Genomic DNA, 16,612 nt, shown 5'->3' with positions numbered 1-16,612 from the left:
AAATTTGTTGTATACAATATTTTTCAAACAGAAGAATCAATTACTTACTCATGAAAATATGAATCAATTACATATGCACATGCAAGTACAAACACACAATTTTTCAGATGATTAATCACCCACGAAAATCGAGGACACAAAGGTAATCAGTGCGATTTCAAATACACCGATTTAAGTATGCTACATAATAAATGAATCTCTACTATTTTAATTTCTACAAACCCTAACTTGGCTCTGATACCAATTGTTGGGTTTAAATAATAAATAACATGTAGAAATCAAGACTAATCATGAATTAAAGAGAGGTTTTGATATCATACCTGATTAGAAGATTAAACTTTAGATACCTTTGAGAATTCCTTAGTGCCTTTGAGATATCTGAAAAAAAATAGAGCGTTTTATCTCCTTCTAAAAGTTGTCGATACGATAAGGCTGAATAAGGGTTTTAAAACCCTTATATATAATAACAACAGGGGGAGGAACAACTTCTCTACAAACAAGCATACCTAAGTCTCCCTTCCTATTATGGAAACTTAGACATTAATAGTTAGAATTAAATCACACCAAATAAGTTGGAAAGTCACAATCCAACGGTATAAAAAACATACTCCTAATTAGATCACCAAATTGAAAAGTACAACCCAATCCATTAAGTATCAATAATTACATTGCAATCTTACTTTAGAAAACGTAATGCATAGGACCATAAAATAATTTTTATTATATATATATATATATATATATATATATATATATAATTTCCAACAGGCTTTTCTGATACAAAATGTAGACACTCTTTTCTTTTTTTCCCTCTAAATGTTGACCCTCATTTTTACTTGCACCATATCGCATTTGTGATGATCCAGAAATCAAAAACCCCAAGATGGAATTTCTGCTAAACCTTCCCAAATCGCTAGATAATTTACTTGGAATGTGGCTGATGTGGGCATGGACAAATTGAAACTTTATTAATTTTATTCAAGTGTCCAAATTATCTTTACTATTTCAATGACCGTTGATAAAAAAAAATGAACTAAATATTGATCATCAGTCATCAATATGGTCTGTATAACAAATGATACATGTGGCACAAAAAGTAATACCTCTATGAACAAAAACGATACCCACATACACAAAAATGTTCTTATGATTTTGGTGATGTAAAAGTGGTATCACTCGTCGGCCGAGATTCTATCTTTTTGGCACTATCACTTTATGTGAAGACGAGTAGTGATAAAATTATTATTATTATTATTATTATTATTATTTTATTTTTTATTTTTTTTACTGGTAGTTGAAATAGTAAGAATAATATGGACACTTGAATAACTTAAACAATAATTTTTCATACCCACATCAGTTTTTTAATCAAATTCATTTTTTTGAAACCTCATGCCATAGAGCTGCTTGGTGTGTGATAGGCCGACTCGAGCCTTAGGAGACTTAGACAGTCATTTAAGGCCCCAGCCAATAGGAAGGTCTTAAAATTTTAAAATTTTCTTATATTAAGTTATATTGTAATTTTTCTTAATATTGTTAAATTCTAATAAATATAAAAATTTTATATTAGGCGTCAAAGATTTCTATCCTAAAATAACTTCATCTTTTTTTTCTTTTCTTTTCTTTTTTTTTTTTTTTTTTTTTATTTGTCTCTCCCACTCATTTCTCAAATATTTATTTCTATCTTAAAATATTGTTTTTTCTCTTTTCTCACTCTCCTCATTCATTCCGATTTTATATTAGGCCTCAAATATTTATATCCTAAAATAAAAAAATAAAAAAATAATTCTCTCTTTTCTCTCTCCTCCCTAGTTCCGTTGAACTTTAATTGATACATAAATTTAATATTGGCCCCAAAATATTTACATCCTTCTCTTTTTTTCCCTCCCTTTTCCTACTCTCATTCACCTATAAAAATAAATCCTAACCAATATAGAAATTTAATATTAGGTCCAAAAATTTGTATCATTAAATTTTTTTTTCCCTCTTTTATTGTTGTTTGGGAAAATGACCTAATCAACATTTGCCACGTGTCAATGTAATTCTCAAAGTCTATGGACATAGACAACCAGATTATTCCAATATTATCGATTACAATTAGGTGCAGCAATCACAAATGAATAAAAAACTTAATTGCTCATGCAAAACAAATGATTTTGTAGAAGCAAACATCTATATAACTAATTAAAGACAATGCTAGAAGGTATTTAATTAACACGTTACCGGAAAAAATATATATATTAATAATTATTATAATAACAGGTAGTACAAGTGAATCAAAATTGTACCAATACAGTGCTAATCCACTATATAAGATCCATTAATCTTGACAATACCAAGACAAAAGGAAACCTCTCCTTGTCTTGTCTTAGAGTGGAGGGATGTGTTATGATTGGACAAGTTTAATAATTTGATTCTAACCTGTCACATGAAATACTAAATTCAAACTCAACTCTAACTCTATTTCCAACTTTAATTATTCAACCCAAATTTAATTCATCATTCTATTTTTAAATTTGGGTTTAGATTCTGAATAAAAATTTCTAGTTAATTCAAGTCACTCGTATGACTAATTCTTATACCGAAAATTTAATATGATATTGAATTAGATTTAGATTAAATTACTCTTAAGTTTTAAACAAGAAAAAGTTTAAAGATTTTTTTGTAAATTTTTAATAAATTACAAACAATTTTTTAAAAAATTAATTCTCTTAAATGTTAATATACAATAAGTTAAAATTTAATAAAAGAAGTTGAAAAAAAAAAAAAGTAATTATAGTTTAAATATTATATATAATGTATTTAAAAGTAAATATATATATATGAAAATAATATTAGAATTCGAATTCGGGTTAGTTCGGGTTGCTAGCACTTCAACCCAAGCTCAACCCTAATTAAATTCGGATTGAGATTTTTCAACCCAATCACAACCCTAATTGTAAAAATAATTATCCAAGCTCGTGAAAAATTGGGCTGGGCTCGGATTAGATTCGGATTACCCAACCCAAATTGCACCCCTAATTATGATGTTATTAGTTTTGTTGTTAATTTAATTTTAAAAATCTTATTCCAAAGGTATTTTAGTTGTTACTTTCATTTGAGAACTCCCGCATGCTTTGTATTTAAAATAAAATTACTTTTTGTGCATAGTTTTATGTCAATATTTGTAACGACCCAAAAGGATACCAAAATAATAATAAAAATCTATAAAAAAATTCGGCATGACCTCCGCAAAAAATGTCTCTAAACAACCTGTTGAAATACAAAAAATAAATAAATAAATAAATAAATGCAATGGCCTCACTGGGCCTTAAATCTAACATATCCTGTCCCAACGCAATATACATATATTATATCACATCCCCAAAGTGACTACATACATACAAAATCCCATTCCTCCATCTCATCCAACAAGGAACATACTTTGGTTACATCAAGTTACAGTCCAAAAAGCGTAGTTAGAATTTAAAAGTCCATGGCTTACAACATTATACTAATTAAACTAAAGTTTTACGAGTTAGTTAATATTACATTTACAAAATATTAGAGAGTTTTAATACAAAAGATAGCAAAAAATAAAAATAGGTCTCCGTGTTCGTCTAGAATCGTGGTAGATCGTCGTCCGCCACCTCTTTTCCATGTCCTGAAAATGTTAGAAATAATGGGGTGAGCATAAGCTCAGTAGGAAGTGTCTAAGACACACTTCTTATATCCCCGTGAATCCATACAATGAATAGATAAAAAGTGAAAGAAATCATGCTATAAGGAAACACACACTCTCAAATACAATAACAAGTATGTAACAAATACCATCCAATCACAAGTTAACCACAATGTCATGAAGTGTAATATGCAAATGTTACTCCCCATTTTCCAAAACATTTCCGTTTCAACTCCCAAAACCGTTAGTGTAATCCGACCCAAGGCACCTCTAAGGCGTCACGAATGGAGGGTTGATTAACTATCCACGACCACAAGGCACCTCCAAGGCGTCGCATCCGGCCTAGTTAGCTCAACCATGATCCCTTCTAGACTACACTAACACCACGGACCACTAGGTGCCGGTTTTCGCAAACTCCTTTAAAAAATATTTCCCCCAAAATAATTTCATTTTTCCAATGAATGCATGAATGTGCATGTTTCAATTTATCAATTCAACCATAGGCTCTCACACATTTCATTTACATCATTATCACAATTTAATAGAAATTTCTAAGCAATCATTTCTTTTATTTATTTATTGACCATAGCATCATTTTCTTTCAAAGCAATAAATAAATAAATAAAAATATACATAATCTTAGGACATACAATATGTCAACACCAAACATGCTCAATCACCGTAATAAATCTAGTCATATATATGAATTCAAATAACACATGGAACACATTTAGCATTTTAATTAAACATACTTCAACCACAAACTAGATAATCAAAATTAGCATGCATATGATCAAATTTAAGGGGAAAAATTCACAAAAAAAACTAAGAAATTGTAGATTAGAACACCCCTACCTCAATGGAAGTGAAAACTCCCAAAATCCCCAAATCCAAGCCCAAGAACCCTAGAATTTTGAACTCCCTAGAGTGCACCAATTGATGATTGGCTCTTATCAAATTGAAGACCTTGACAAGCTCTCCGACTTTGCTTCACAAGGTTTTATCAAATTTCAAAGGGATAGAGCTAGATCAAAGCTTGAAATTGCAATAAATAAGAAAAAGGAGAAACTGCCGAGAGAGAGGGTCTGGACGCAGAGAGAGAGAGAGAGAGAGAGAGAGAGAGAGAGGCTATACAATGATTCTTAAGTCATTGACTTAAAACTCATGCGGGCCCCACAAGTAAATAAATAAATATTTATTTAACTTATATAAATAAACACTACAATATTAATAAACTAGAACGGTTCAAATTTTTAATTGTACAATATTTACGAAAATTGTCCTTAACCCTAAATCTGACTATATCCTTAATTTGTGCACTATGGTGGTAGATTTATGCACTAAGAATGCATGACACATGCATGAACACATCTCATATACCTAACGAGCTGAAAAATATTATTTGACTTCAACTCGTTTACTTTGAATATGTTAAATATAAACTCATCTCAATTATTTATCACAATTGAAAATATAATTTAAGTTCAACTCAATTGCTTCACACATAATCATAAACTTATAGACTCTAGTCTAAATCGAACTTGAATAACAGCGTCTATTTCAAGGACGAATCGATAGCGGGTTTAGTGGTGCAGCCGCCCCAGTGAAATATTTTGTTTTTGTATTATATACATCTAAATTTTTAATTTTTTATATACCCATATAATTATAACATTACCCCACTGAAATTACGAAAAAAAGTCACTATGTAAGTTTTCTCTCACATAATTTTTTCAACAAAAACTGCTAGTATCATTCTTGTTTCAAGTGCAGAATTCCTTTGGGACCGACTTAACATTGACTGTGGAGCAACATATCTTCAACCTCCATGGGCAAATGATGAAAAGTTCATAAAAAAATGGACAAAACAAGCTAATCAGCAACTATAATAGCATCTCAAAGCCACCGACCTTTGATCTCCACATCAATGGTCAGTACTGGACAACCATCAATAGCACTTTAAGCAATCACCCAATTTATGTGGAAATGATTTACCCAACAAAGAGGGACAAAGTTGAAATATGCTTGGTTCGAATTGGCAACGATGACCCATTCATTTCTTCTCTAGAGGCCACACTTCTCCCCGGTGATTTCTATAGATTGATGGACAACCCCACCTTTCTGAATCTCCATAGCAGAATCCACTTCGGTGGCCACCGCAATGTTGGGTAATTTGTTAACTCATACATTCATTTAGTTACTTAAAGAGAGAATAAGGAGTTTGACAGTCGGATATATCCAACTATTTTATGTGAAAAAGGACATAATCATCATGATATCAGTGATACTAAAGACATCTGACATTAGCCTCCACTCACATAAATCATTCAAATACACTTTATTCAATAGAAAAAGTTATCATTGAGGGAGCTCTTACGGAACTGGTATGTAACTTCACGCCATTTTTAAACTACATAACTAATAACCGGTTTTTTTTTTTTAACAAAGGAAAACCTTGACAAAGTATAGCTCATCTTCTTTAACTACTGGTACTAGTTGTTCAGCAGTGAAAGCTACTGAAAAAGTAACAAAACAAAACAAGTAAATAAAAGAATGAAAGTAAAAAAAAAGTCTTTACCATAAGTGTATATTGCAGAGAACAAGCAAAGATTAGTGACGGATATTTCAACCAGATTTGGAAGATGAAACAAATGCAAGGCTATCAAAATGTAACTTCTCTTACAATTCCATATGGCTCCTCCTCAACTACAGAAAATCACCCTCCACTCATTGTCGTGGCAGACGCCATCACTCCTCCAAATGGTTCGAGTTCAATCTTAATGTGGTTTGATCTTCCCCAGCCAACCTCACACGCTTACTTTGTGTTTTACTTCAAGGAGCCGGATCAGTGGCTCCTGGAAGATCGCATTAGGAAAGTTGAGATTTCAATAGACGGTCACCGGATGGCTCTCACTGACGTCCTCCAAAATGACTTAATACAAGTTGTGTCACTTTACCCGGTCCGGGTTGCAGGGTCTGCCAATGTGACGCTAGAACGTGCAGAAGGGTCTACATTTCCTCCTATCATCAATGCAATGGAGGTGTTCAATTCAGTGGAGTTGTCAAGAGCTGAACTTGCCCATCACTATTCTATTATGGTTCTAGCTTTGCTTCATGTGTAAGGGCTTTCTATGTTGTTTCGATAAAAGTTTCATTTTGAACTAGAAGCTAGGGACTGCTAAATGTTTATGACACATAGATAATAATGTTCCTACTCGATCCTATTACCGTGTGTGTTTTTCATGTAATGTAGCGGCAGAGACAATATACTTCAATTTTGAAGGGCTTAACAATAACAACATGAAGGCAAGGCAAGACAGTTTTCTTGTTTTGAGTCGAAAAACTATTCTTTGAAATGAATATATATAGTGTATTATAGCTAGCACTTTAGTGGTATACAAAAATTTACAGCTGACCACACGAGGGGGATGTGCTAGAATGATATTGTTCGTTTCAACAGAGCTCCTATTGGGATGTTCTTTATGGCACATCTCAATGTTATCTATTGTCACCGTTGCAAGAGTTGTCCCTAAATCTTACCACTAACGCATGTAACTGAAAAAGGTGCAAACGAAAAAAGATGGTTAGATGGTTAATTTAGACAATAATCAATGTTTTACCACATGTCAGACGTGAGTTGCCGCATTAATTTCGTCATCAGTTTTTTTTTTTTTTTTTTTTGAGGTGAGTACTCACACACTTTTATCAACACCCGGGCTCGAATCCCTCCCTTCCTCTATGAGAATGGAAGGTTATGCCATTGGGCTAGAGGCCCTTTTTGCAATAGCTATATATATTGTTTTTTTCCATGAGGTAAGATTGTATTGAAACAACAATAACTGTACAAGCAAGACAAGATCGAGGCAACAGCCAGCAAGCTGCAAGGCAAAATACAACCAATCACAGCAATACAACAAAATAAAATCATATATATATATGATTGTTATTCCAATACATAAGAATTAACGTGATTCAGCATCCAACGGCGGGCCAACATGATAAATTAAATGTAACATCGCATGGTTTTGTACTGTATATATGCAACTGTGACATTGATTTGTGGATATATGTTCCATGGACTACCACATAGAAGGAGTAATTGGTCCATCACAGTTAATTTCCTGCATTTCTTAAGCTCCTTTGTCTACTTCTGTTTGAACAATTCCCTCTCTCTCTCCATGGATCAATGGAAAACAATGGCAGTTCTCTTGCTGATGCTTTCTATACTCAAGGCTGCTTCATATGAAAGTAAGGCTCAATCAGTAGTAGTGTTCATGTCCTGTGAACTTACAAAAGCAATTATCATATTTTTCAATGCATCTCTCTATATAACATAATCATCTATATATGTATATGATCACAGGATATAGATCCTTCAACTGGCGCATAGACTGTGGAGCATCCACTCAAACCCCTGCAACCAATAATAGCAACATACCCTGGCAAACGGACGAAGGGTTCATTAAAAGTGGAGAGAACAAAGTCCTCCCCACCAGCCAAACTCACTTTCAGATGAATACTCTACGCTACTTCCACAAAGGACACAAAAACTGTTATAAATTACCCTTCTATGACGCGTATGAGAAGTACCTCGTTCGAGCTGGCTTTTACTATGGCAACTATGATGGCCTCTCAAACCCACCTAGCTTTCGCCTAGAGATAGATGGGATCCCATGGGCAAATGTAACGACTTCAATGAGCGAAGACATAATCTACTATGAACTGCTTTACATAACAAAGAAGTCGAAAGTTAGTGTTGCTTGATTCGTACCATGGACTATGATGTTCCCTTCATTTCTTCTCTTGAAGCCTATAACATTAATTATGATGCTTATAATTGGATGGACAACACCACAGCTTTGTACCTTCATAGCAGGATCAACTACGGTGCAAATGCAAGTGTTGAGTAAGTAAATTAACTCGACTTCTAATCCTCACATCCATTTAACTTGCATCCTTTGATCCATAAACTTAATATATGGTAAAGATAAACATTACTGGAGCACTAATTTTCGCGGCATACCTTTCAAAACAACAAACTAATACCATTTTATCTTCTGTCATACTTTGAAGTGCATTTGGAAACTAATTACCGGGAAATCCCATATGAATAGTAATTAATTACTGGAGTGTATGGGCATGAAATTTACAGGCAGAATATAGATTTCCGTGCAGAACCCTACAATCGGATATGGAAATCCAAAGAAATGTCCAATTATCTCAGCATTCAGGCCGACAGCATAGATCAAATTTATTCATTTGCAGAAAATATGCCACCATGGCCAGTAATAGGATATGCGATCCAAGCACCAAGTCTAACAGACTCTATATATTTGTCCATTGATTTTTCCCCTCGAACAGCAGTGCAAGCCTACTTTGTGCTCTATTTCTTGGACCCTGTTTCTCGGTTGGCACAAAATCAAACTAGCAGTGTTGAAATCTATATAGACAACAACAAAATGGCTGTTACCGATATCCCTAATATTAACATTTTGGATGAAGAATGTCGTGTGGTAACGCTGTTTTCTGTGCCAGTCAATGGTTCAGCCAATGTGACTATTTCTCCGGCAGAGGGCTCGACTTTGGCACCGCTCCTGAACGCCATGGAAGTGTATTCTGCAATTGATGTGTCTGAGGGTGGACATTTGTTCAATTTCTCATTAGTACTATTTGTCATCTCTCTTCATTTGCTTGCTATACTTGTGAAATAAGCTTCTCTATTTGCTGTTGCACAGTAGTTTCAATCTATGAAGTTTTTATTTACGGAAAACAAATAAAATGTGAACTAATATACGAAGATTACATTAGATTGTGGATTACTGCATTAAATAAAAGCAAGAAACTTCTATTCATATATTGTGATCTTAATATCAAATGCAAAAATTCTTTTTAGGCCTTCAAGGTACTACATGCTGATACTTTTATACTTGCTTCACCAAGTTATTTCATGCTTAAAGAATCTGAAAATTTATATGTAAAGTCAGATATATGCAAATTGGATACTTGAAGTTACTGCGTTTTCTATCTCAAACTAGAGAAACTTTTGAGCAATATCTGGAAATTTCTAATTTATTGTATTTCTAATAAAAAGTTTGAAAGAAATTATAACAGTGAGCCTATTACATTTTAAATATATTATTCTTATTTGAATAATTTACTAAGCAAGTAGTGAGAAAAAAAATAATAATAAAATAAAATAAATAAATAAATTAAACAGATGGTTATGATTCAATTAACCCAAGTTTATTAAAATATTTTTTCTTTCATTTTCTATAAAATTTATTTAATCTACTTATTAAATAGATTCAGATCCATTGCAATTTCAGAAATAAGCATTTGGTTTGACAAATTCATATTCTCCTTTTATCTTTTGTAAAACTAATGAAACACAAATGTATACATGACAAGTATTTACAGTTTTTCTACCACAAGAGTTTTAGTCTAGTAGTACTTCCGAAGTAGAAGGTTGAGTGTTCAAGTCCCCCATAGGGGCAAAGTGGGAGCGTGTACTGGTGGCCCAGTTGTACTGGCACTTCCTCTATTGTCAAGGATTGTAGCCTAGAGGTACTGATACAAGTCCCCTTAGGGGCAAAGTGGAGACAAAAAAAGTATATACTGTTTTTCTGCTTAATATATGCTAGTTTTTTTTTTTTTATTTACCTTGACAAGAAATTTGCAAGCCTATATTGCTCCTACGAGAACTTCAACTCTTGACCTTCTACTTTGTAAAGTAAGAAATTACCACTAGACTACAGATGTTGGCGGTCGTGTGTTGCCATACTTCCACACCTTGCTTTAAGTAATCAACTATAAGAATATGAAGAGCCTAATGTAGTTAACCTAATGCAAAGAAAATTTTGTGCATGTATGATTAGTCTCCTCAATCAAGAGTATTATGAGTGCTTGAGTAAATTGCTCATCAAATTGTTACAGTTTGTATTTATGCTCCTATTGTCTTGTTTATATATTTTAAAATTTAGCTCTATAAATATTATCCGTCAATCAAGGCTATTAGGAGTGCTTGACTAACTATTATCACACTAGCTATGTTATCACACCACTCAGTTTTCTGAGAATAATTTTCTATTTTCAAACAATAAAAAATTAAAAAATTGTACAAAGGCTTGTTGGATTACTCTTTATTTTAAAACTATTTTGGGAAAACTGAGTTTTGAAAAAAGTCTCTTTTAAAATAAAAAATAAAAACTGATGTTTTAAAATTTACTATTATAGTTTTTTATTTGTTGAATTTTTGAGAACTATTTTCATAAAACCGAATCCAAACAGGCCCTGAGCTTTTAGTACTGCCCTATGTGAAGAAAGAAGAAACTTTAATTTACATGTTCCTTACCAAATTAGCAAGTCTTAATTAGGAAAAAATCTTATGATAGCCTCAATTCACTTTAATGCATATCTGAGGATTGTATGTCACCTTGTGCCTCTGTTCATGTAACTGGTTCTTTGTTTTCCTCTATACATATCAAATCTGTTAATTTTGATAATTATTTTTTCCCTCCTGTCTCTCACAATGTCTTTGGAAAAACTCAAACCTTCTATATTTTACTTTGAAAAAATATAATACCTTGGTGGTTTTAACTAAATTTCTTCCAATTCGAAATCCAAGCCACCGATTCGGTACTCCCAAACATAGCAGAACATGCAACAAACATCCAACGAAACTCACCTCAACCACTCCAAGCTTCAAGTTCTGAGGTGTAAGAAGAGGTCATTAACCCACTTAATTTTTGTTGATGACCTCCTCCTTCTCTCACATGGAAGCTTGGACTCAGTTGTTGTTTTCCACAATGCTCCTCTTCACCTCTCTCTCAGAACTTAACATCAACCAAACCAAAAGCTCTATTTTTAGTTGCGGGATGGACTCTCCTACTCAGCAACGCATGTCTAATCTCCTATGGATTACCATTGGATCACTACCTATTAGGTATTAGGGAGTGCCTATAGCTACAAGACTAAGAGCACATGACTGCAGGGCACTGGTTGAGACAATTACAAACAGGATTGTGCATTGGACAAGCTGATCTATTTCCTATGTAGGAGGATTCAACTCATCCAATTCATTCTTATAAGCATGCAAATATATGGACCAAAATACCCCCGAATTTTTGGAGGGTATTTTTGGTAATTTCTGTTACCCTAGTGCAAGAATATTTATTCATTCTGAACTCTCTGTATCGGCTATTGTTTCTTTTATCATTGTAGTGAAATCCTTGCAACCTTTGGACGTGGCCCTAGTTTTGGGTGAACCAAGTAAAATCTGTGTGTTCTTGTTGTGTGTGTGTGTGTGTTTGATCTATTTTTCAGCTTAATTTCGCAACAATGTATTGGGCTAACCTGTTCATCCTCCCCAAATCTATCATAACTGATATCAATAGCCTTTGCAGGAATTTCTTATGGTCAGGCAATGGTCTAAACAACAAGAAAGCAAAAGCGGCCGAAATGTGGAACTCCTCAACAAAGCCTCTATGCTAAGGCATTTATGGAATATTGTAGTAATTGATAACAAAAGTAGCTCATGGACACAGTGGATTGAATAATATCAAGTGAGAAATGGATGCATATGGGAGTTGAAAATACCTCAAAAGTGCTCATACAATTGGAGAAACTTGATGCAGCTCAGGCCTGAACTTAAGCAATTAACTTGTCCATGCAAAGATAGACAATGAGAATTCCTTTTCATTCTGGCATCACAATGCAGCAAATTCAGCACCAAATAAGAACTCTGCAATTCCAACAAGTTCAAAATTGAATACATGGTTGATAGGTACAACTTGGAACTTTTCACAAAGTACTCTAAAACATGATACCTGATGATCTTTGCCAGCTTCTGTGGTTGTCCCAGAAAGATAGTGTGGCTGCTCGGCGTGTGTGGGATTTTCCATCTTCGTTCATTCGCCCACCACCATGACCTCTAGACCTTCGGATTCAGGTGTCGAATTGGAATTGCTCAAAATAGCATGGTTCTACCAGAGAATGACCTAATTAATTGTCGCTGCAACGGTTATATGAAGTCTGGGCCTGGTGTATATGGTTCAACGGTAGACCTTGTTGGTGGCCCATGGACCAGACATTGAGAATTTTATAATATTGTTCTTGTTAGACCAAGATTTCATTTATTGGTGTAATAGCCCATGAACACAATTGCACAATGGCCCATGTACCTTTTGTACAGTTTTCTTCATATACACAATTGCCAACTTTTTAGAAAAAAAAAGTAAAAATAAATAAAGCAGTTGTCTAATAATTTAGAATCAGTAGTTGACCAATAAGATAACTAAAAGAACCGTACTAGAAAACATGCAACAATCAGCTTAGGCCTCTTTGGTAACGCTTTGAGTTTTGATTTTTTGTTGTGGATTTTAATTATTATTTATTTTTTTTTTAAAGATAACAAAATTCTTTGGTAAATTGTATTTTGGCTTTTCACATTTTAAATTTTTTGAAATTAGTTATCATTTCCTTCATGGTTCCCACAACTTCAAAATGACGCTTCGATTTTTTTTTTTTTGTTGGGGGGGGGGGAGGGGGGGTGTTAAATACTATTATTTTAATATTTTAGTAAATAAATATTATTTTTTATTTTTCTTTTATATAGTAAATAAAAGAGTCAATTTTTTAAAAAAAAATTACCAAACATTTTTTTTTTTTTTTCTCTTTTAAAAAATCCAACAGCATATTTATGTTACCAAACTTACCATTTTTACAGAAATGCTCTTACCTTTAGCTGGCAGATAGGGAAAAAAAAAAAAAAAAAGTTATCACATTGTCCTTGCTTTGTGACCAATCCGTTAAGTCAATGTTAAATAATAAAATTAACCTTATGATTTTAAATATTTAAAATTGGTATTTTGCAAATTACAATAGTAATATGAAGAAAGTAATTGGTACTAAAAGTGTGTATGGGACCTATGGGTGCCAGTCACGTCTTGGCCTGAGGGGCATTTTAGGCATAAAATGATTAAACATAAGAACGTGACAAACTGGTGCTCCCTTTTGGGCAATGTGATAACGTTTTATTTTAGTTTAGGGGTTTTTTAATTTTATTGGGGTATTATGTACAAATTATAGAAGAGGGAGATTTTGTAATTTTAAAATTTCATTAATTTGTGGTTTTCGAACTTTCTATTTGTCATGCTCCCCATGTGTGGGTTGTTGCCCCTCAAATTTTTTGCAAAAATTTAGTAATATTACTAAATTATAGTATATATTAATAGTCATTTTTTATATAAAAATTAAATTCTCCCAAATTTTTTTGTAAAACTCTATTTATGGTACTAAATTATAGTTACAAATGGTAATTTTTTAAAAAACTGAAATTGTTTCTTCAAAACCCCATTTATGGTACTAAATTATTTAGTATAAATAATTTAGTTTTTTAAAAAATTACCATTAGTAAATAGGGTTTTTTTGTACTAACTATAATTATTTATGGTACTACTATAATTTAGTATCATAAATGTGTAGGAAGGTTGTGTCACATGGATAATACGCGACTGTTGGGGAGGACTTTGCAAGGGCTCTGCATGACAAAGGTAGAAAATTAATTCTCCACAGTTGTGAAAAGTGTTACGGAGTGGTGGAATAGCATAGAAAAGTTATAGTAATATTTAAAGTCTATAATATTTTAGAGGAATTGAGACTGTTACCTATAATTGTAGATATTTCATAAGACTGCTCTAGAGAATAAGTCTTAGCCATTGATAATATTGTATCCAGGTTGTTTATTAGGAGGTTGATGCCTATATAAAGTAGGAGTTACATATGTCTTAAATATGTAAGCAGGGTTTGAAGTTGCTTTGAGTGATAGATTCACTCTAAGTTAGTTGAGTGCTAGATTCGTTGGTGTGACTAACACCATGTGAAATAGGTGAGTGAAAATAAAATTAGAGACATGAACGAATGACCTATTTTAATCATGTAATCAATTGAATTCTGTAAAGTTTTCTCTTTTTATAAGAGAATGGTTGTCTTTCAAAAGTTACAAAATTAAAAAATAAAGATGAAAATTACCAATCTTCTTATGATTTATTTTTTTTATTTCTAAAGCACATTTCTTTTAACTCTATATTAGGCTCGAAGGCCAATAAACCATTATGGTGAATATATAGTGACCGTTTATAATCATTGACATAACAGGTCTATCATATGAAAGCCATTGACTTATGACTTATGACTTATGAGAAACCTACTCATACCACTTGTAATATTAGAATTTCCAATATCTCCACTTAATTGTTTTATTGTATTTTTGCTTAAATTAAATTTACTGAAATAAAAATAAATTAAACAACTCATAAAACAAAAATTAAGTGCAAGTAATGTTAAGTAGAGTTTGAGAAACACCGGAGTTTTTAGCCAGGAAAACCAATCAAAAAACTTCGAGGACTTTCACGTTGTGTCAAGCGAAATAATTCACTATGTTTGAAGCAAAGTAGAGTCGACTCAGACTTAGACTCTGTAATATGTATGATTCATTTATATATATATATATAGATATTGTGGTGGGAAAAAAAAAATTTTAAAAAGGTTAGATATTTCTTTAGTGATGGGACCCACCATTTCAACCTTTAATGGTCAAGAGGCCATTTCTTGGCCTCATTTTCTTCACTCTCGGTAGCTTCTCTCCTCTTTCTCTTCTTCCATTTTTCTTTTTCTTTTTACACTAATTCTAGGCTTGATTAAGTCTAACACTTTGGGAATTTGATAGTGCTTCCTTAGGCAATATTGAAGAGCTCGTCGAGGCCGTCATTTTGATGGAAGCAAATCCTTATTTGGCCAACCCTTGGAATTTCAATAATTGGGCATAAATTGGGGTGTTTTGCATTCTTTGAGGTAGGGATGTTCTAATTTGCAATCTCTTAGATTTTTTGTGAATTAATTCCCTTTAATTGAAGTATAACATGCTAGATTGTAAATTTTTCTTGAGAAATTGCCATAAAACTAGATATATGATGTGTATCTCTATGTGTGTTATGTGTAAATAATATATGTGTGTATGATTTGTTGATTGGATATAGAAAACATGCCTTTATGATTATGTACTTGTTTAATATGTGTAATTATCAAAATTTTGTTGACTTAAAGCATGCTATAAATTCATGAGAAAATTCTTCTTTAGTATAAAATATTGTTACGGTTTGATGACGTGAAAATTATAGTACATTGTGAAGCATGAAGCATTCATGCATCCATTGGGAAAGAAAAATGGGAAAAGTATTTATTTTAAAACCAATGAAATTATTTTGGAGAAGCGTTTTCGAAAGTGTTTGTGAAAACTCGGAAGCCTAGGAGGCACCTAGTGGTCCGTGGTGTTAGTGTGGTATAGAGGGGAGCTAGAGAAAGACTCTAGTGTGGTTGAGTTACCTAGGCCCAGACGACGCCATGGAGGTGCCATGTGGTCCGGAAAAGCTAGCCAACCCTCCCTTCGTGACGCCTTGAAGATGCCTTGGGTCGGATCGCACCAACGGTTTGAAAGTTGAAACAGTATTATTTCAGAAATGGGGAGTGACATTACATGCCATGGCATTGCATTGGCATACATTGTATATTTGGTGGTTATACGACTTGCGTATGTATTTGTTGATTATTATCGTTACTTTACTTGTTTTCCCCGAGGCATGATCCCATTTACTTCTACTCTATTCCTTATGTGGATTCACGGGGTCATAAGAGGTGTGTCTTAGACACTTCCTACTGAGTTTTATGTTCACCCCATCATTTTAACATTTTTCAGGTCACGAGAAGGGAGTGGCGGGCGACGTTCCTCCACAGGTTTTGATGGGTTAGTGGACTGTTTGACATATTTTGTAGCTATGATCTTATTTTATTATTATTATTATTTATAAACCCTGGGATGACACGTATATTATGTATTGATATAGGAAAGGACGGTAACGTCTTTAGTTGACCTCGGGTTCGGGTAAAGACCCGGTT

The 16,612-nt window shown here is 33.1% G+C and overlaps 1 long non-coding RNA gene and 1 pseudogene across 1 annotated transcript; one reads left to right on the top strand and one right to left on the bottom strand.

Moving 5' to 3' along the window:
• Positions 1 to 3,266: 3,266 nt before the first annotated feature.
• On the bottom strand, positions 3,267 to 4,758 carry LOC132310255 (uncharacterized). The gene is made up of 2 exons (XR_009482584.1): positions 4,517 to 4,758; positions 3,267 to 3,643 (listed from the first exon to the last, which is right to left on the bottom strand). It is a non-coding gene; the product is annotated as an uncharacterized LOC132310255 (long non-coding RNA).
• A 3,099-nt stretch (positions 4,759 to 7,857) lies between these two features.
• Positions 7,858 to 9,372, top strand: LOC132309535 (uncharacterized protein At1g24485-like; annotated as a pseudogene).
• The last annotated feature ends 7,240 nt before the right edge of the window (positions 9,373 to 16,612 follow it).

Source organism: Cornus florida, unplaced genomic scaffold (genome assembly GCF_030987335.1).
Source record: "Cornus florida cultivar Cherokee Brave unplaced genomic scaffold, ASM3098733v1 CherokeeBrave_3.0.0_Hap2_Chr05, whole genome shotgun sequence".
In the NCBI taxonomy this organism is placed as follows: Eukaryota; Viridiplantae; Streptophyta; class Magnoliopsida; order Cornales; family Cornaceae; genus Cornus; species Cornus florida.
This window is presented reverse-complemented; position numbering and strand designations above follow the sequence as displayed.